The sequence below is a fragment of the Adiantum capillus-veneris genome, chromosome 12 (genome assembly GCF_014529385.1).
Source record: "Adiantum capillus-veneris isolate H3 chromosome 12, ASM1452938v2, whole genome shotgun sequence".
Taxonomy (NCBI): domain Eukaryota; kingdom Viridiplantae; phylum Streptophyta; class Polypodiopsida; order Polypodiales; family Pteridaceae; genus Adiantum; species Adiantum capillus-veneris.
Window position 1 is genome coordinate 86,859,708 of NC_140942.1, and position 21,938 is coordinate 86,881,645.

A 21,938-nucleotide genomic window follows, 5' to 3' on the forward strand; every position below is an offset into this window, starting at 1 on the left:
GTGTGTGTGAGAGAGAGAGAGAGAGAGAGAGAGAGAGAGAGAGAGAGAGAGAGAGAGAGAGAGAGAGAGAGAGAGAGAGAGAGAGAGAGAGAGAGAGAGAGAGTTTCAATCATTACTAAAAGATTTGCAAATGCAGCTAGCTATGCCAAGGGAGACGATGTAAGAGCACTAAGAATGTGGAGTGATTAAAGGCAGGCAAGTGATTAAAGGCATGCAAGTGTGAAAGGACGTTCATGGACTAGCCACTATTGTGGAACAATTTGTCGGTTGTTGCAAGAAATTAGGTGAGTTGAAAATAAGGGCAAACTTGAAATTCTCTCACCGGTATTTACACTAAAATATGTACAAATCTCTCGGTTTTCTTCAAGGAAAGCTCAAAATCTTATCGGGATTTTACGATTTCAGCTGATTAAAATACATTGGACTTGGTTTTTTCTAGCACTCTCTAAGTAGTGGGCAAAGAAACGACCATGCAAAGTGTAGTGGCGACAATGTGCACTACATCGGTGGGCTCGGCGGAAATGGAGGTGTTGCTTGCGATCAAGGCTATCAAACCTCAACCTGGTTGGGATCATATCCTGTGAACTTGAGTACTATATACAAGATAGAGTGAGAGAGGAGAGAAGGAGAGAGTAGATAGAGAGATGGAGGTAGAGAAGAGAGGTAGGTGTGAGAGAGAAGGGAAGGGGGAGCTAACACCAAGTAGAGGGGGGAAATTTGAATTTGAATTACACATACAACTACACTAGAACAATACAAGGGTAAGTTCATTTTATAGGCTTGGATAAGAAATATAGCCGTTGTAGGGATAAGATATAGGTGGTGAGGTCTGAACTCCGCTTAGGTGTAAAGTGCAATGCACTTTCCACATCCCCCCTCAAACCGAAATCATAACAGAAAGCATAGAGCATTTGTGAGGAGATCCCCCCTCAAATGCGAATACAAAAATAAAACAATGCTGAAATACAATGAATGTTGTTGAAGATGAAGCTAGGGAGCTTCCAAACCAGCTCTTGCTAAGCAAAGAATATGTCTTTTAGGAGGAATTACCTTGGTAAGGAAATCGGCGACATTCTTTGTGGTAGAGATGTATTTGAGGTGAATGAAGTTGTCTTCTACTAGTTCCTTGATGAAGTGATACGCGAGCTTGATGTGCTTTGTGCGCTCGATAAGCTGATGACTCTTTGCAATTGCAATTGCTGATTGATTGTGGCAATGTAGAATGATTGGAGGAGTTGGCAGTTCTTCCAAGAGTTGGTGAAGCCACAATGCTTCTCAAGCAGCAAGGGATGTTGCTATATACTCTGCCTCGGCAGATGATAGGGCAAGTGAAGTCTGGGGCTTGCTTCGCCAAGAAATAGCACCACCTGCAAGAAGAATGCCCATAGATGCTATGATATTTGGGTCTTGCCCGGCCCAGTCGGCATCAAAAAAACCTTTGAGTTGCAGTGGTGATAAGTGGTGCTGACTATAATATGTGAGAGAATGATGGCGAGTGTGGTGTAAGTAGTACAGTGATCTCTTAGCAGCGAGACCATGGCATTTGTGAGGTGCCTTCATATGGCCAGATAATACATGACCTGTAAAGCTAATGTCAAGACATGTGCATGAAATGAGGTACCTTTGTTGGCCAATTAAGGGAGTATAGGGAAATCTTGACATAGAATAAGTATCATCATCCGATGGTGGCAGAGATGTGAATAGTTTATGCTTGACAAGTAGTGGAGTAGAGAGTTGTGTATTAAAATAGAGAAGACCATACTCACCCAATATGTCTTCAATGTATTTCTGCTATGAGAGCTTGATGAATCTGCCATTTGGATCCATGTTGACCTCTATGCCCAAGAAGTAGGTCATAGGGCCGTTGTCATGGACTAGAAATTCTTCCTTGAACATTTCCACAACATGTGAGACATATGTCTCATCACTAGCAATGATAGGGATGTCATCAACATAGACACCAATGATTGTCCATCCATGAAAGAGAGTATGATAGAATAGATTGGGGTCAAAAGTGCATTGAACCCATGCCCATTTGATAAGAAAAGCATGCAAGCAATTGAACCATTGTCGTGCAGACTTCTTAAGACCGTATATAGGCTTATGTAGCTTGTATACATAGATAGTGGATCATCACAATAGAAGTAGGGCGGTTGAGCCATATAAATGACTTTATCTAGCCATCCATGTAGAAAGGCAATGCAAATGTTATCGTAGAATATCATTGAGCTTGAGAACAAAAATTTATGGGTTGTAGAATTGTAAAGGCGATATGCCTTAATGCCATGAGTGTCGCAGTATCCACATAAGATAGTGTGGATGCTCTTAGGGGAAAATTTGGGTTGAGGATTGGTGAGTAGAGGATATGCCGGGGAACCAATTATTTTGAGATAGGTTATGTTAGGCGGGTGGTTGAACCATAGCTGGTAAGCAGTTTTGTGTGGATTGGTGGATCAGATGACTCGATTTTGAATGTAGGTGGCAGTAGCTACGGATTCTTCCCAGAATGTAATAGGAAGTCGAGCGAGGGCTAGCATTGAGCGGGCAGCTTCGAATAAAGTGTGATTCTTGCGCTCGGCGACTCCATTTTGCTGAGGGTGATCCGGATTTGTAAATTCCCGTCGAATACTATTTGATACACAATATTGTTGAAATTCATTGCTTTTGTATTCCCCACCCTTGTCTGTTCTCAGTGCCTTGATTTTGCGATCCAGTTGTGTCTCCACAGCATCTTTGAAAGCCTGAAATTTGATAAATGTTGCAGCTTTATCTGCCAAGAAATAGACATGAGTGTACCTTGTATAGTTGTCGATGAAGATTAAGAAGTATTTGTTGCCGGTGTGTGATTGTGTCTGCATTGGGCCGCACAAATCCGAGTGGATAAGCTCAAGGGGTTGAGCTGTATGGGACTTTGACCTTGGAAACTTGAAATGCTTAGCTTTGCCCAATATGCGTGCTTCACAAAATGTATTGGTGTAATTGTGGTTGGTAGACCCACCACTAGCTCCTTCTGATGCATATCTTTGAGTACTTGTTGCGAGACATGACCTAGCCTGTAGTGCCAAGTAAGTGTCTCCTCTTGCTTAGAAGAATTGATGACTGATGAAAGTGCTTTGGCTTGGACCTTGCTGGAGCCGAGAAGATACAAGCATCCTTCCTTGGGGCAAGATATAGAGAAAGGGTTGTGATTTGTATCAATTGTATGCAGGATGCACTTATCATGCGTGAAAGAGACTGTAATGCCCTTGGAGGTGAGATCTCCTACTGAGATGAGATTCTTCTTTAGACCAGGTACATAATATACCTTGTCTAAGTGAGCTATAGTGCCATTTGGTAGGGTAATGGCAACAATGCCATATCCTTGAGCATGTTGAATGTTGCTATCCCCCATGAGGACTTCAAGTGGGTGTTGAAGGGGAGTGTAGTGTGCAAGCCAATCAAAATTATATGTCACGTGATGTGTAGCTCTAGTGTCCAGATACCAGATAGAAGAGTTGTGATGTGGCTTAGAGGAGCTGAAGCCTTCGACAAAAAGCTGTATAGAGGTAGGGTGTGTATCATCATCATAGCTTGAAATATTGGTGAAATGAGCATGAGCTTTATGATGATAGCCTCCATTCGCTTTATGTCCGTTTAATCCTCTATGATTACTACCATGATGCTTGGTTTTGGACCTGCAGTCCTTGGCAATGTGTCTGAACTTCTTGCATTTGTGGCATTGAACTTGACTATAAGGCGCATTTCTAGGGCGGTTAGAACCACCTTTATGCAACTACCTTGAATTGTTGTAATGGTGGTTAGGACCACCTTTTTTGAAATTGATATAAGTGGCTAGAGCCACTGGAGTAGAGCCATTAGAGTGGTCTAATAAAGCTTCTTCCTGATGGATTTTGGATACAAGGCCTTGCAATTGCATTTGGGACAGGGCTTCAGTAGTAACAAATGCGCTCGAGATTGTGGGTAAAGCCGTCAATAGAAGCATACATTGAAATTTCTCTGAAATCTCCATTCCAGAGATGAGAACTTCATCTAACAATGGCTGCCAATTCTCAAGAAACTTGACTGTAGATTGGCCTTCTTGCATAGTATTGTTCACAAGTCTCTTGATCAGGGAGACTTGGTAAACAAGATCAGTGTGCTCATGACTATTGTTGAAGAACTCCCAAATAGCCTTAGAGGTGGATAGAGTCCGCACCATTTGGACTTGCCTATCCTCACAATGGAGTATAATATCCATTTGAGCCGGTATGTCCCTTGAATCCCATGCCAAGTGTAGCTTCGTGTCAAAGGCGTACTCATCTTAACTTGGTCTTATTTCATCTCTAGAAACAATCTTCCAGAGGCCAAGTTGCTTCAAATATAGCTCCATTCTCAACTTCCACACATTGCAATTGTCCCCATTGAGCTTATCAATGGTGAAATACCTTGACTTGGTGGTTGCAACCATAGGTGACGAGGCGCTAATCATGCTAGCCGAGTAAACCTTGGAAGTGAGAGATGGGAGTGAAAATAGGCCGTTGCTTCAAGAGAAGGTACTTAGGAACTCAAGTTCTGGAGCTATGATACCATGTGAAGTTGAGTACTATATAGAAGATAGAGTGAGAGAGGAGAGAAGGAGAGACTAGACAGAGAGATTGAGGTATAGAAGAGAGAGAGGTGTGAGAGAGAAGGGAAGGGGGAGCTGACACCAAGTAGAGGGGGAAAATTTGAATTTGAACTACACATACAACTGCACTAGAAAAATACAAGGGGGAGTTTCTTTTATAGGCTTGATTAAGCAATATAGCCGTTGTAGGGATAAGATATATGTGGTGAGGTTTGAACTCCGCTTAGGTGTAAAGTGCAATGCACTTTCCACATCTCCGACAAGTCTAGCAGCTCGACTTGTAGCTCGCCCTCACCAGCCACCTCCCACTATCCTTCCCCAACCTAATCCGCCAAAACTTCTGATCTGGGCCCCTTCTTGTCCACCTCCGCCCCTGGCTCCAACATTTCAACCTCATCGACAATTACTTCTATGGCCCCATCTCCGACCCCACCGATTAGTTTGGTGTCCTCTCCTCTAGAAATTACCACCAGCAGCTCGGCAGCCTCGACCTCGTTGGCACTAATCTCTCTGGCCACATCTTGGCGGACTTGATGAGCTCTTGCTGCTCAACCCCTCATTCACTATATAAATAACTTGTCAGGTCACATTTTGTCAGAGCTTGACAACATCCCAAACCTCTACATGTCCTTGGATCTTTCTCAAAACATAATAACAGGTGGGAATCCATCATCTCTAGCTACTACCTTCTGTAGAACTTGACTTTAATGAGCTTGATGTACAACGGACTCCATATATATTTGCTAGGCAACTCGACAACCTTGCGACAATCCTTATTTGGAGCCAGCTCATTTTCTCGGCATCTTTCTTGCGAGTTGGGACATTGATCTCCCTTGATGTGGTTTGATACATCAGCAAATCATTTCTTAGGTGGATCGTGGGTTGATCTCTAACATGTGAAAGACGTTGAACGTGCAATTTCAATGCATGCAAATAAGTTAAAGATTTAATTAGGACATAAGAGCTCACAGACCATCTGCACAGACGCGGACGAACTGCACGCTCCACTTTTGAAAGGAATTTTCAAAAGATGTACAAACTGTGGCACGTCATCATCATCGGCAACAATAATATACCATGTAAAATAACTTGAAAAGAGAAAACTCTACATATTCTACCTATTTCTTCAACTCTTTAAAAATATTTTGTTCAAGTTTTAGCTAAAAAAATCTATAATAGTTTTGAATCAAACATATTCAAAGTTCTATCAAGAGGTAGAATTTCAAGATGAGAGAGAGAGAGAAGAAGAAGAAGAATGTTTTAACATCATAGGAAACAATAATAATAATAATTGCTACCATCCTAGAAACAATCCCAAAGATTTGATAGATGTGTCTTGTAGTTGATATCTAATTAACAAGAGGCAACCGAGATAAGTATTAAACTACACTTGGGTGATAGGAAGATATACACACATGCACGCATGAGAGAGAGAGAGAGAGAGAGAGAGAGAGAGAGAGAGAGAGAGAGAGAGAGAGAGAGAGAGAGAGAGAGAGAGAGAGAGAGAGAGAGAGAGAGAGAGAGAGAGAGAGAGTCACTAGTTTCCCATTAGAGACACTACATAATGCTAAAAATGGAGAACACTAACATTGGCACAGTAACTCTTTTCCTTTTAGAAAGATTATAATTTTAGCTCATGAATCTCATCACCCAACTAGTTTGCATCAAAATTTCTTTAAACAAATATCTCCTATAGCATATCACACAATTGTGAGTTTATTCGTATTGGTAGCTATGCATGTTGGCATGGTTCAGCTCAATTGGTATACCAATCACAATGTACATAATATATACTAAGAATTTCATCATTGACTGTGTGATCATTAATAATTTCCCAGAAAAATATAGCAATGAAGTTTTGTCTTGGATTGCAATGTTTGTAAGGTATGCCAATGTGCGCTCCTTGCCGCACTGTCGAAGCAAGGGACTTGCCGATACACCGTGTGCGAGCCACAAACGGCTCCAAGCACACAACAAGCCTAAACTAGCAAGCTCAAGAAAGCAAAGGGTGTGTCACTCACCGCTCTATGCTCGCCTTCGTGGTGGATTCCTCGCCGCGATGAAGAAGAAGCTGCAGTCGTGCCGTGCTCAACCGCCTCGCCGCCGTCATGCCTTCATAATGCTCGATCGCACACACACTCTCCCTCTCTCTCTCCCTCTCACACACACACACACAAGGAGGTGAAGAAGAAGAAGATGGAGATGGAGCAAGAGCACTCTTCTATTGCACAAATGAGAGAATGAGTAAAAATTAGGTTTAGTTGGCTTTTATAGGAGCTCACCCCATTCACACTTGGGCGACCATGCTTAACCAACTAATCCCTTGAATGTCCAAGTTAAAGTGCGCCTATCATCGGCGATCACTCCTACCCTTTTCCTATTGGTCCGACAAGCCTGGTACCTGACTCTAAATAATACAACGTTTATAGATCATAGGGTGTCCGTGTGCCGTGAGGGTTAACATGCCCCCCTTCCTGATGTAGATTCTGTCCTCGGAAGCTATTGAGTTGAAGCTGGGTCGTCGAGGTGGAAGAGCATTTGAGATGAATGTCCTTAGCCTTCTTTAGTCACTGCAAAATCAAACAACATTGGCACAGTAATTGCATTCTCTTAAAAAGCATATGCAGTTTTAGGTAGACACATTGATTGGTCAAAGAATTTCAAACAATTTGGTAGCAATGAACATTAAATTGCAATGTAATCAAATGCATAAACAGATGTAAAGGTAGAAAATTAAACAAGTCTGGGGTCGCTAATTTGACGGTCGAAAGGCACTAGAGATCGAATATTAATACCATGGGTAAGCTTCTTAATTTTCTGTGGTCAATTAAGTTGTTTAATCGCGAGAGCCAAGTATTCATGTTCGAGGGCTGACTAGAGGCTATATCTAGAAAACCTTGTAGTTAAGCTACCATAAAAGGAATTTCTCATGAAATCATCGCCTGACTGATTACTTTTTCTTTGACCCCCCAAAGTCTTTTCACATTGATTCAATTATGATGTGGGTGTTTATTTTGTATGCCTTGGGTTTTTTGCTTTTCAAGGAAAAGTGCCCACAGTGGGAACCTCTAGGGCTCTAGTACCATAGGCAATACATGTGAGTGAAGTACCAATTCAAGCTGAGATTTCTCTTCCAGCGTAAGATTTTACATTGTGGCACTTTGATTTTTTGTTTGTTCATTTTCAACATTTTAATTTTGTAACTTTGGGGGGTCATATAACACTGTTACCCTCCCCAGGCTCATCACATTAGTAAACTCCCTTTATAATACTTAAGCTAAAGGTCAATAGGGTTAAGCCCACTAGAAAGCCGTAGTACATTTCATACAATGCTGCCTAAATCGGATTAAGAACCTAAGTAACCATTGTTTATTAGGAAGGCATTCCCCATGGTATTAAGAGAAGATCTCTAATACCTAGCTTGGTAAAACTAGCTTAGTCGGACTGCTTGATTTTTACACCTAAACAAGTGATTATGACAAAACATTACATTGAATTAAATGTTTGATACTAAGCCAATGCGCTGAATATTATGCTACCAATCACAATCAAAGCAGACAAACATGGATGCAAAAAGATAAGGGCAATGCTAATGGACAAGAAACACCTGTTTGTGTTGATGGTCGCGCTTGATTTGAAGTGTGAACGAGAGAAAGGTTCCATGAACGTCCAAATCCTATCAATAGCAACACGCTCCTGTACACACTAGGAAACAGAAGGAATACCTCCAGGAGGCACATTAGTGGGAAAAGAGAACTTCGCTAATCACTCAACTCTAAAACAGAAACACTCCTATCATACTAATCTTACTTACCCTCCATCACTCAAGTGATGAGGATCAAAGGTGTTTCATGGCATAGGTTTCTGTTTCACTGTACCAGATGTGACATGTGTAGGTCTGAGTCAATGTTTTGACTTTAATGTGCATACTCGTTTGCTAATTGCTCTTGCTCTTTTTTTTTTTTTTTTTTTTTTGTGAGTATAAAGCTTTATATGTACATTCCCTAAGATTGGTGATTGAGAGGTCAGGGAAAAAGGTTGAGAGGGAAACAAGTGAATGATGGATGTCCACAAACACTCCCCCCTTCCTTGGGTAGATCATACCGTTTGAAATGATCTTGTCACCCTTTGAAACCAATTGTTCCAGTTGGTAATAGGTGAGGATTTTTGCCAGTAGTTTTCTATTACCCTAGGTGCCTCGTCAAGTTGCAAGGGTGGTAAGGTACTCTCCCAGGATCGAACTTGAAGTGGTTCATCAGGTGATTCTTGAACACTGGGAGGTGTGGATTCTTTGGTAGCTTCATGGAGGTCCACTACTATAGATGGAGGTTGTGTAGAAGCTTTTACCTCTATGGATGTATTACATGAGGAGCTAGAATCTTCATGGGACTCCCCCCTTCCTGAGCTAGGTGGAACAAATCGTTCTTTCTTTGGTACCCAAACTAGCTCGCGAGCGGGTGTGTAGCATTCTGTGATTTTTTTCTTTTCACGATCATTGATTCGTTTTGGAGCTACGGGATTGGGCTCACTTGGGTTAGGTGATAGGTAAGAGCACAATCTACGTTTTGGCACCCAGATTTGATCATTTCCTTGATAGTAGCCTTGGGCTTCCAATAGTCGTTTAGGGATCCATCGCAACATTTTCTTACTTTTCTTGGAGCGAGTGGTACGTTTCTTACAAGGCTTCTGCTTTTTAGCACTAGCTATGGTCACTAAAGAAGCTTTAGGGACCCACTTGTATGTTTTCTTCGTTACATTAGGATGAGTCTTGTCAGAAGCGATATGCATTGCTTGTAGCATATTTAAGGGTACATGCATTTCATCCCCCTCAGGTGTTACCCAGGTCGTCCCCCTATTTCCCCAAGTGTCTATGGTTGATGCTAGGTGGACCCAATCCACATTGTCTGATTCCGTCATACCCGGTAACACATCCATATAAGGAGAATCTTGGCCAATGTCTGTATCCTTCTTACAAGTGTAACAATATTGTAGTGGGGCCGAGTGAACTGTGGTGTCAGAGCGATGATCAATAATGGTTTTACTCCCTAAGGGGTGTACCTTACCAGTCACCAAATCCACTCTAAGGACAGAGTCTTGGAATTGCAAAAAGACATGATTTTTAGACCAATCGTGAACCATTTGTGCTTCCCTCATGAATGGTCGTCCTAAAATCATTTCATATGACATAAGGTGTTTAGAGAAATCCATTACAATGAACGTATGTCGTACCTTGTGTCCTAGAACTTTGATCTTAAGATCCTTGAGCATCCCCATAGGTTTGGCTATAGTACCATTTGCCATCTTTACCACAATGTTAGTAACACTGAGGCGGGGTTTTCCCATGGATTCCCAACAATCTTTTGTAACGATGCTAACTCCCGCACCACCATCAAGAATTCCCTTTATAGTTAATCCCTTGGTAGTGATGGGTAGGGTCGCATTAGACTCGTCGCCTTCAAAATACTGCCCTAATTCGTTAATGGGTACCTCAATCACAGACTCGTGTCCATCTAAGTCAAGTGATTGCACATGATTTTCCTCATCAATCATGATCGAGTCAGGCCTATTTGGTTGCGCAAACTGCGGTAATCCCGTTCGTAGCTCTCCGTTAAGGAATGCTCGAAGTGCAAGGAATAACTCAGGATCTCCATACAGCTTTGCTATGATCGTGGTTCGGACCTCAGAAGACATGAAGTCCACTAGTTTGGCAACATTCATTGGCGTTTTGCAGGGTGTAGGTCCTTGACTAGGAACTGGTGAGGATGGAATCTCATATTCCTCAATGGGATCAGGTATTCCTTCGTTAAACATCCTTTCCAACAAGAAAGGTGTATGCTCACTTTCTGATGTCCCGTCCTCACTCCCTTCTTGGATGATACTAGATATGGCTAATGGTCTATGGTTCATGTGGGGTGGATGAACTTGCGTGGAAAACACTGTGTCATGAATTTTGACATGCATGGGTTCTGGTTCTAGTTTCCTTTGAGTCTCCTCCACTAAACCTCTTAGATGTTTCACCTGCTTAATCTCGTCTACTGGGTTTGGGTACGTCCCAATCTTCTTTTTACGATTTTTCCCTTTTTGCCCCTGCGGTTTATCTTGGGGGTCTTGGATTGGATTTGGAAACACTTGTGGTGTTTTCAGAGGCTCTTTATGGTTTTCTCTTATTCGGTTTTCATTTGGTTCCATGTTACGGTTTTCTTTGTCGGTCTTTCTCTTTGTGGTATTGGTTCTAGTCTCCATTGTCTCGATTGAATCTGAATCATCCTCGAGGTCATTCATATACACGGGGTCATCTCCTGTTCCTATGTTTGTTTTGGAACTTGGCTTTGAATTTCCCGTATTCTGCGACTTCTTCCTTCGTGTCTTCTTTTTCTTTGCTTGGATAACTGAAATGGTATCTCTCTCTTCGAGAATATGGCCTGGCCCTTGAAGCCCTTGAAGCATGGACCGTGTAATCGCATAAGCGGGTGCGACGGGTGGTATTGGCGATGTCACACTAGCAATTTCGACCAAATTTAGGGGTGTGATTTTAGGCGCATTTGGGTTATAGGGGCATTCGGCAATCAAGTGATCTATGCCACAACGATTACATGTGAGTATTGGCATTGCAGACGTGCTCCCTTGATTCATTTGCATCTGTGCAGCATTCTTTTGCAGCCTAATAGGGCACTCCGCTGCTCGATGTGGTCCACCACACTCGTAGCATTGAAGAGGTGGCCTCCTAGCCTGGGTGTTGATATTTTGACCTCTGGATGCGAGAGCAGCAGCTTGATAAACCGGCTTGACTTGCCCCCAACAATATTCCATGTAGTATATAGGACACTCTTCCAATGTATCAAGTCCGTAGGCAATACTAGTGTCTATTTCCTCCTCACAGCCATCTGGATAAGCATTTGATGGCTCACAACCCACTTGGTTCATAGGGGCGACTCTTGGATGCGGGGGCTGCGGTCCTAGCACAGGAGGTGGTAGCGGTGTAGCTTGTACAACATTTTGAGATCTAGGGACCATGTGTTGCGGTAGTTGCTCAACAGGTGGAGTAGGCATCAATACAGGAGCTCGAGGTGCATCCGTCCAGGCTACAGGTGGTCTATTTGCCATCATACGTTTGATCATTAAACAATCCTTAGCTTGGTGACCATACCTACCACATGCGTTGCAAGTTCCCATTAAATTTTACTCTAAACGTAGGGCACTCACTAGTGCTATGTGGACCTAAGCAAATGGAACACCATTGTTGCTCCCTTCTTGGATACATGTGACTATTTTGAGGGGGTCGATTATCCTTAAGAGACTCTTGGATTGCCTTGGTGAGGTCTGTCAAGAAGGTCTCAAATACCTTTGGCTCATTGGCAATGGGCTTTGCAGTCATGGGTTCATACTCAATGGCTTGTGAGCTAGTGGATCTCGTGTCAGTAGACACCCTCATGCCTGCTATCATCAAGTTGTCCTCTAATTGGATTGCATTGGCAGTGACATCTTCCCAGGTTGTGATACCTCTAATCACTAGTCCATTATAGATTCCTTCATTCCTCAACCCTCGAATGAATCGATCAAGCAGTTGGTTATTGTTGAAGCGCTCATTTACAGGGCAGCGAGAGTTTAAGTGCTTTAGACGACTAATGAAGTCCCTTACTGACTCTCCTTCCTTACGTTCGGCCTTCTGTAGCTGAGATGCTACACCCCAAAGCACACCTTCTCGTATGTACTCCTTTAGAAACAACCTTCGAAGGGTAGGGTAGATTGTTTTCTCGTCCACCCTTAGGGTTCTATACCAATCTCCAGCCTTCCCACTTAATGTCAAGCTTAAGGCATTGCACTTATGTAGTTCGTTGCGTTCCCCTAAGGAATCACATACTTGTTCAAACACTTCAATGTGTTTTCTAGCATCTTCATCCCCATTGAATTTTTGCGTGACTTTGGCAATTTGTACTGCCTTACTTCTAGGCTCTCTATCAGATGCATGACGCATATTTTCCGCGATAGATCGACCTATGGTTTGAGCAAACGCTGCCAAGTCACCTATGTGAGGAGGTAGGGCCGGTGGAGGTACTCTTGGAATCATATGTGGGAGAGGGATGGGTGCCGGTCTTGGCATATGTGTGGATGATGCAGGATATGGAACATAACCGGGCATAGGTCCACTCGGATAAGAGCTAGGGAGTGGCACTCGAGGAGCATAAGCAAGTGGTACAATTGGAGGTGTGGGGGCCATGTGTGCATAAGGGGCTAGAGGCACATATGGTCGAGGCCCCATATTAGGTACTACGACACTAGGTAGTGGCACTGCGCTAACCGTAGATGTCATCGGTACATTCTCTGTCAGGCTTATCCCTGGAGTGAGCACTGGGTTTTCCTTAATAGAGGGTTGAGCCAAGTTAGGGAAGCTAAAGTTGTCACTCGGAGGCTCAGATTGCATAGAGACCCCAGGTGAAATGACATAAGATGGGTCCATGGGGCACATTAGAGGAGTCTCCATTTGTGATAGAGTAGGCTGTTGAGCCTTGCTCGTATCCAGAAATCTCATGGGGCCAGTTGAGAGTATATTTACCCCTCGGTTTTACCTTTCTGATTGAATAATGCCATGGATAACATTACAGATCATTTTCTGTTGATCTTCGATGCTCGTGGCACTAGAGGTGGATTGTACAATCTCTATCCATCCTACATGGTAGGCGTGGCCAGAGTGTAGATCCGTCAACACCTCAGTGTGGAGGTCGTATGTCCAATGATCATTAATGAACAATCCTTCTAGAGTCGACGTGTTAACGGTTTCTTGTGAGGTAGAAGCAATGTTGCTCCCCATGGTTTTACTTGTCACCAACGGTACTCTAGAGGGAACTTCTGAAGGAGGCAGCTCAACAGGGCCTTCTTGGTAAGAAGTTGGAAGGATATCCACATGGACACTCTTTGGGGGTGTGGGGTCCACGTGCGATGTGAAAGGAGAGTCCACTTCCCCACCCCCTTCGTGTGGTTCATTTGCATCAGGTTCCGAGCGAGTAGCTCTACCTAATGTTTCCATGAAACGGCTAAACATACTAGTACTAGGCTGTGGAGCTTCGGGAGGTGCATGGCCTTCTCTCTCAGTGTTTTGGGTAGGGTATGCTTCCATGATTTCTGAGTCGGAGGAGGAATCACTAGCGGCTATTTTAGGGTCTTGGGTGGTGCTACCTTGTGTCCCCGCTGAGGGTCTAGAGCTTATCGTGGATGGGTAATGGGTGTCCGTATGAACAGAGGCACTATCAATGTGATCGTGCTCTAACACTCGTCCAAAGCGTAAGTGCATGTGCTTTTGATACCCTAAGGTGTCAAAAAACTGCTCTAGGAGGCCTTGTGACTAGTTTTTAGCGTGTTTTTTGTTTGTTTTTTTGCTAGAGTTTTTAGAGCGTGTCGTGGAATGGGCCGTGTGATAGCTCGAAACGAGCGTATCGGTCAGAGGGTCGTGCCGTGCTTTACAGCCCTCCGTTTGGTCACTCTATGCCCTCGGAATCCCTAAAACTGTCAATTTCCAGTAGGAAACTAGGCCCAAACTAGAAAGTCTAAGGGTGTAAGTGGGAAGAGAAAGGAGGAGAGTGGAGGACTTGTCCCACATCCTCTCATTCCCTCTTGAGGGAGTAGGGTATATATATAAGAGTGAGTGTAGTATATATCATAAGACTGAGGACTGAGGCCTGGGCTTGGGCCTGGGGAAATGATCCCGATCTATCTTTTATACAAACCAGCCCGTCCGTTTTAAGAGTCACGTTTTTTATTTTCGAAAAATTTCACCGCCCGCTCACTCGCGTTTTTATTCTCTTTTTTTTTTTTAATAGATTTTTTTTTCAAATTTTTATTTTTAAAATTTTTTTTATATATAATGCAGAAATGCAGAAAACGCAGAAATTGCAGAAAATTGAAAACGCATAGAAATTGCAGAAATTGAAATGCAGAAAACGCAGAAATTGCAGAAATTGAAATGCAAGAAATGCAGAAAATTGAAAATGCACAGAAATTGCAGAAATTGAAAAAACGCAAGAAATGCAGAAAATTGAAAAAACACAGAAAATGCAGAAATTGCAGAAATTGGAACTTGACAGAAAATTTAACACAGAAAACGCAGAAAATTGCAGAAATTGAAACTTGACAGAAAATGCAGAAAATGCAAAAACGCAAGAAATGCTAACTATGCAGTGCAAACCAGAAAACGTAGAAAACGCAAAAAACAGAAATCTCCACACAACTACACACCCTCATTCCCTGCCTTTCCTATGATAGAGATTGCACCACAAAAAAGCGTAAAGTGCTAACCGAGCTTAGTGTAGGGCATATCCCCGGCAGTGGCGCCAAAAATGTGCGCTCCTTGCCGCACTGTCGAAGCAAGGGACTTGCCGATACACCGTGTGCGAGCCACAAACGGCTCCAAGCACAAAACAAGCCTAAACTAGCAAGCTCAAGAAAGCAAAGGGTGTGTCACTCACCGCTCTACGCTCGCCTTCGTGGTGGATTCCTCGCCGCGATGAAGAAGAAGCTACAGTCGTGCCGCGCTCAACCGCCTCGCCGCCGTCGTGCCTTCATAATGCTCGATCGCACACACACTCTCCCTCTCTCTCTCTCTCTCACACACACACACACACAAGGAGGTGAAGAAGAAGAAGATGGAGATGGAGCAAGAGCACTCTTCTATTGCACAAATGAGAGAATGAGTAAAAATTAGGTTTAGTTGGCTTTTATAGGAGCTCACCCCATTCACACTTGGGCGCCCATGCTTAACCAACTAATCCCTTGAATGTCCAAGTTAAAGTGCGCCTCTCATCGGCGATCACTCCTACCCTTTTCCTATTGGTCCGACAAGCCCGGTACCTGACTCTAAATAATACAACGTTTATAGATCATAGGGTGTCCGTGTGCCGTGAGGGTTAAGAGCCAAACATGGCAAGGTCTAGAGTAGTGAGAAGCTCTAATATTTTCTAAAATTTGGGACAAGCGTTTCTCTCACACTATGACCATCATTAATGCTTGCTTTTGAAGGTGTATCATTGTGTAAGGTGTTCATTCTTGCAGATTTGAAGGTGTAGCATTGTGTAAGTTGTGTTAGGAAATAAGACGTAGCTAAATAGATAATTGAGTAGATTACTTAATGGAGAGAGACATATTTATATACACGAGAGTATAGAGTAGAGAGAGAGAGAGAGAGAGAGAGAGAGAGAGAGAGAGAGAGAGAGAGAGAGAGAGAGAGAGAGTACACACGATATACGTGGTTCACCCAATGTGGGCTACGTCCACGGGAAAGCAGCCACTCAATGGCTTTAGTACTTCAAAACAAGAAGTAGTTTACAAAGGGATTATACCCTTAATGGAGCTCCCGCCTTGCTTCACTCTCACCACCTCACACTCACCTTGTTGCATCAACTTCACACTATGAAATGTGTGTAGAAATGGCCTCCTTTTATAGGCCAAAAGGGCTGCCCTCTCTTATGAGAGACAGCCATGTGTAGCTGCCCTTGTGCGAATAAGTCCAAATTGGACCCTCCAATCCGCCCATGTGTGGCCGCCCTTGAGAAGACAAGTCCGCTTTTGAATTCGGCCACCGGCCACCGGCCATTGACTTCCGGCCACCGGCCACTGGCCATTAACTTCCGACCACTGGCCATCGGCCATTGACTACCGGCCACCGGCCAACCGACCGGTTGTTTTCGGACCACTTTCTGGCTGCCGTCCGGCCATAATATTCCGGCGAAAAAGAAAGTCTCGGGGGCCTCCGCCCCCGAGGCCTTTGAAGTTGCCCCTGATTCTTGTCCGTGAAAATTTTGGTTTCCGGTGAGTTATTTTCCTTCACGCACGATGGCTTCTCCTCATAATGGGGGCCTTACAAATGTGCGCTTTTACCACAGAAAATTACAAGGGTAAATCAGGCTCCATACTTAACAAGTTGTTCATTCTTGCAAATTTTTAAGGGCATTTTCCAACTCAATCTTGACGTCCTTGTTGTTTTATGAATGCAGTCACATATGCTTGCATCTTGAAGAGACGGGGTGTTATGCCGGATTTTGACATGGGGAAACAAATTTGTGGTGAGATTACTAGTGTGAGGCTCTTGCAAAACAAATTTGTGCCTAGTGTAAGCAGGTTCATGATAAGAGATTTAATGCTATTGAAATAAACCTCATCCTTGGCAGTGCAGTACTTAACATGTATTCTACATGTTTCTAAAATCATAAAGAGTTCTTGAAAATAGCCCTATTTGGGATTGTGTCTTTTGTCATGCAAAATCACAAAATATACCCAGCAAGGGGAGGGCCAAAAAGCTAGCCTTTGTTTTGCAGAGATGAAAAGCAGGGGTTTCTTTCTAAGTTTCTAGACGAATTCTCTTGGACTAGGCTATAGAAGGATATGCTAGAAAGGGCTGGTAAAAAAGGCTTTGGCCTCTTTAATAGAGTGCAATAGAAGGGTATCTCCCCAAACATAGTCATTATTGTCATTGTGCTCATAGCCACTGTAATCACATTATTTTGATAACATTATTCTTGCATGGTCGATCTTTTTGACTCTTTGATAGAGCTTTGTTTTCTCTTCTAAACTACTTGTTTAAGACGAGACATCATGATGTAGAAATGTTTGCCTTTAAGTGTGTATTATGTAGTAGTACTAGTTTGTGACATTGTGTATCAAAAGTAGCTAAAGAAAGTGGATACATTGAAAGCCATCAGCTAGGATGTAACATTCAATGATGTAAAGAAATATGTTTCGAGCTACAAGATCTTGAACTCAATTTTCCATGTCCCAACAAGTATATTTTCAAAATTGCATTCATGATCACAAACCTTTTGATCTACTGATTTTTGTACGGTTTTGGTTTGTAAGCATATTTAAAATTTGTGAACAGTGTCAATTGTTGTTGTGACAATGAGTGTGTCTATGCCAATTTATCATTGTAAATTGTTGTTTTGCTAGATAGTTACAAATGTTTTGTTGGACCTTCAATGTCTACTGTGTGTTTGTGATGATCATTCCAAAATTGGTTGTGATATGCAAACGTTGTTGGGGGATATGTGCTCGAAAAGTGAGCCGGGTTAGCGCCAGGCTGCTAGCTTGGGAGAAGAGAGCAAGAAAAGATGCCCTACACCGCAAAATTATCAAGCAACCTCTTCAAAACAGGATCAAAGTGCTAAATTAATTGATTTTTATGATGCCAAAAAAATCCAACGCACGTTAGCAAAGGCAGTGCTATTAACAACACCATCCACTTAATTAACTACAAATTAAGGATTTTAAGTTCCCGTTTACAAAATTTAGGCCAAATTATTTTAGCCTGCAATGGATCAAGATTTCCACCGGCGATGGTGTCGATGAACATAAGAATAAACAAGTCGATTTACCGCAAAAAGTTCCACTGTATAGCTAATTTTTCTTCTTTCTTCTAATTATCTCATTCACATGAATGGCTTCTGCTCTGTTAGAGAGAGAGAATAATCCCTATTAGTTGTGCTCTAACCCTTTGGATTCTGCCTTTGACTCCTTTCTTTTCTGGCCTCCTTCTCTAGTAAGGCTCCAACTTGCCCTCCTGCACCTTCTCTAGCACGAAGAGCAATAGGCTCCTTGTGCAAGCCTGAGAGAGAGAGAGAGAGAGAGAGAGAGAGAGAGAGAGAGAGAGAGAGAGAGAGAGAGAGAGAGAGAGAGAGAGAGAGAGAGAGAGAGAGAGAGAGAGAGAGAGAGAGAGAGAGAGAGAGAGAGAGAGAGAGAGAGAGAGAGAGCACGCTTCTTGTGAAAGCTCGAGAGAGAGAGAGAGAACACACCTCCTTGCCCCTTCCTCTTCTGAGCTCACAACCCTTGCTCGTCTCTTCCCTTTGTCGAGGCTTTGCTTTGCTCTTGTGCAAGCCTGAGAGAGAACGCTCCCTTCTTGTGCAAGCTCTAGAGAGAACACTTTCTTGTGCAAGCTGGAAGGAGAGAGCACCCTTCTTCTCCAAGACCTCCAACTCCTCCTCCTTCGTTCTCTACAATAATCCTCTTTACATGCAATAAAAAAAACCTATTAATAGCTCCTCCATCCCTTAGCAACGATAGCGCCGTCGTTGCTAGGGAGGCAAAACAAAACCACCCCTATGATGTGGCAGGGCCGCGGATCCTGACAAGCATGGAATTCGCTGCAACTTGGACCAAATGGGTTCGCCCCGCTAGGCCAAGCTTTTTTTGTCTCTTGGTCAAGCTCATTCGAGCATTGTATTGGCAAGTGCGAGCATTTCTTTCACCTGCTTGCGTTCGTCCTCGCTGTTGCACGCCATCTCCTTCCTTTCCTTTTCTTGCTTACACACTAAAGCTTCCATTTTATTGAACGGATGGCCATTGAACCTCTTTGTTGGGTGGGCGGCCTTTGGCTTAGTGGGCGGCCATACTGCCTCTTTATTTGGTGGGCGGATCAAGCAAGACATGCTTTCATAAAGGCACCACATTTGGCCAAAGCATTGGAAGCACTTTATCTTTCCCTAGCAGTCCTTGACTAACAATATCATCGTGAATGTTGATGTCCATTTAATCTTGCATGGTGCCTCTTGCCTTCAAGATGCAAGCGTACATGATTGCATTTGGAGAGTTGTCCTGTCTTTGCATTTGTTGAAAATAGCCAGCTTCCTAACCGTGCCCCTGTTGGGTTTATCCCACAATCATTGCATTCCAAGAGACGACATTCTGAACATGATACTCCTCAAGCACTTACTACTCCCACATTTCAAAACCTGGATGAAGCTCAAAATTTCCCAGATAGCACTCCGACCGGGCCGACCTGACTGGTACAGAACCGGCCCCCGGTTAATCTTTAATAGCCAATAACTTGGCAACCGTAACTCCGATCACTGATCTAAAAAGACCGACGCGCTCCACAAAGTGAGCACTTCAAGACCATCCCCTCAGCTGCACTTGCCCAATCCGGTACGGATCTGCAATTGACTTAAACTTCAAACTCCAATCGCCAAGCCATAAAGACATGCCGATAAAGCACTTCAAGCACTATAGTTTTAGATCATAATATCCCATTTGTGCTTACTTCAAGCATAGTGCTTTTTAGCATCATTAAGGCATGTGTTGGCTCTTTTTGCCGCATTTGACATACATTAATCATTAAACTTGGCCTGTTAACAAGCCTTGATCACTGCTCACTATATGTGTAGGCTTCAAAGAAGCTTAGCTTGCATTTCTTGGCTCTTTTTCCCATCCTGGAAGCGGAGCTGCACGACATCCACCCCCTCTGAACCTGCATAGCCTTTGATCTGTGCCAGCTGTACTTCAATCTCCACTTGCTATAGGCACGTTAAGCTCTTTGTCATCATCAAACTCACGCAACTGGTAAACATATGAAAAATAAAGTAAGGTTTACACCCTATCATCAATGTTCTAACTTAATTATTAGGTAGCTTCCCATCAAAACATCTTTGAACCATATCTGCCATCTCCAAAGCATTCAAATATGGAAAACCTATTTAATGAACCTCGCCAGACTCAAGTGCTCCAGTTAATGATGCACACGGCTTGACCATTAAGCTCATTTAAGGGAACCCTGGCAAGCTCAAGTATGCCTTACTCTGTTTGCACACGGAATGGATTGTAAGTCCTTTACCTCAAGTTTTGGTAGCAGAACCAGCTTAAAATATGTGAAGCTACTTCATCAATTGTCCAAAGAAGTTTGATCGTACTTGTCCTCGAATATCTGTGTAGTTTGGTAGACCTGGACTCTGGTCTTGATAGATTTTCTAATGCTCATAACCTACTTGTAAAATAGCTTCTTTGAAGTATTCCTAGTCGTTGTTGTAGGATTTGGTAAACTCTTGAATCTGATCTTTCAAATCTGAACTCACTAACTGCTCAAAAGATCTGACCATTAACTTGTCAGGTATGCCTCTTAACTTGGTTTCCAGCTCATACTCGCCTCTCCTCGTATACTGCATCTAAAGCTGCATCCAAAGCTTCAGCCATTGATTTTTCTTCTTTACGGTCTCCATTTCAAGCAGAGATCCTTGAACCAATTGAAGCATCTTTGACAAATTTGGAACCGTTGACTTATCATCAAAACCGTTTGCACTTCACTGTGCAATCATCTTCATCATCTGCTCTAGATTCTCCATCTTTACCTCCCACCCCAGCTCATTTTGCGTCGGGTTCACTAGGTGTTGGGGGATATGTGCTTGAAAAGTGAGCCCTTTGGTACCATGCTTACAATGGACCATTGTTTGCATGCCGACTGGTTCTGTACTTACAAATCTTGAAGATGGTTGGCACATACTGGAGGATGTGCAGGTTCAAAGGTGGTGGATGTCATGCTATCGTACGTCTAAATGGAGAATTTCATGCAGGAGTCACATATTCAGTGTTTTTATGAGTGCTCGGATTATGGTTGGGAGCATAGCATTTTTTCACGATGGAAAGCTTGCAATGGCCGTCATGTGGTGTGGGAATGGTTTTTTATATCGTAACTTGGAATCTGAAGTCGTCAATGTCAAAAGTTTTTGGAGTGAAGATTATGCTATGGGCTTTGACCTCGACTGATGGTATCACTTATGCCGATGCAAGAGCGGTTGAATCACTCATGAATGATAAGGTTGTGCTTGGCAAAGGTTTGGTCAATATTTGTGATGAATGACATGTGCTTAAAGAGCTAAGCTAGATCAAGGCTATGGTGGTGATCTAAATACTTTTTTGTTTGGACTAGTGGTGCTTACCAATGATTTGGTAGATATGTGTGTCGAGTATTGTACTTGTGATGCTTAGTCGGTGTGCAACGTGCGGGTTGAGCACATACCAAACTATTCCATCACCTTTTACTAAAGAATACCGTGTGCTCGGCCCATTTGAAGCACCAAACTATTCCATCACCTTTTACTAAAGAATACGGTGTGCTGACCCGGCTCAACTGGCAAACAATATTCCCTTGACACCACTTAGCAAGGTGATTCTGCGGTTAGTGGAGAATAGGTTGAGGTTGTCAGCTCTCTTTTTGTCTCTTGGGGTTAACCTTAAAAGTTTTGACTTCAACCAATCATAGGCCTCCAAGATCGAAGGGAAAACTCAAAAACTTTTCATCAATCAAGTAGTTCCATCCAATAAAGCATAAGCATGATCCACTGCAAAGTTTTTAGATCTCTTGCCATAACATTTAAGCATGATGAACACCACGAGGGTCATATGGTCTATATATCAACTGCCCTAAGCTGTTCTCATAAACTTGTCCTCCTGGATCAAATGTCTTAAGAAGATATTGCCCAAGCACTAGAGCCGCATAAAATCCACATGAGTTTACATTATCGGTCTCATTTGACATCAAATGTCAGGCCAAGGGCAGGGCCAAGGGCCAGGACGGACATGC

The 21,938-nt window shown here is 43.1% G+C and overlaps 1 pseudogene; it reads left to right on the plus strand.

Annotated features, from left to right (window-relative positions):
- Positions 1-21,353: 21,353 nt before the first annotated feature.
- LOC147446079 (U5 spliceosomal RNA) lies at positions 21,354-21,467 on the plus strand (annotated as a pseudogene).
- Positions 21,468-21,938: the final 471 nt, after the last annotated feature.